Consider the following 515-nt stretch of genomic DNA (forward strand, 5'->3'; position numbering starts at 1 on the left):
AATGCCACAATTACACTGCATGGGACTAAATGCATCTTTTAGACAACAAACAAATATTGGTTTGAAAACACTGGAAATGGTAACAACCACTGAACGTTATTTTGGTTACTACAAAGAGCAAACAACAAGATGTAAGAAGTGCAAAACTGGAAGCAATTGTTTGATGTGTGACATAGACTCAAAATGTTAGTCTCGACAGATTCAATTTAACTAATGAAGGAACATATTTGTATGAAATACAATTGTTGTCTATTGAAACTTCAAATCATCAACACTGAATGTATCACGTGAACAACTGACAATCTCCAACCAGACAAAACTCACAAAAAAGATTGTCCAGAAGCGTATTTTGCAAAGAAAAGGTGTGTACAACTTGTGTTGAAAATTACAAAACATGTATAAAAGAAAACAAGTGAACTGTTTGCAAAGATGATGATGATGCTTTGTTATTGAAGCCATCAAAAAGCGTGTGAGTTTTGTTTTGTCCAGAAATTTATAAGCTTGTGCTGAGAAAA

The sequence above is a fragment of the Entamoeba invadens genome, assembly GCF_000330505.1.
Source record: "Entamoeba invadens IP1 unplaced genomic scaffold scaff_1105074726301, whole genome shotgun sequence".
In the NCBI taxonomy this organism is placed as follows: domain Eukaryota; phylum Evosea; order Mastigamoebida; family Endamoebidae; genus Entamoeba; species Entamoeba invadens.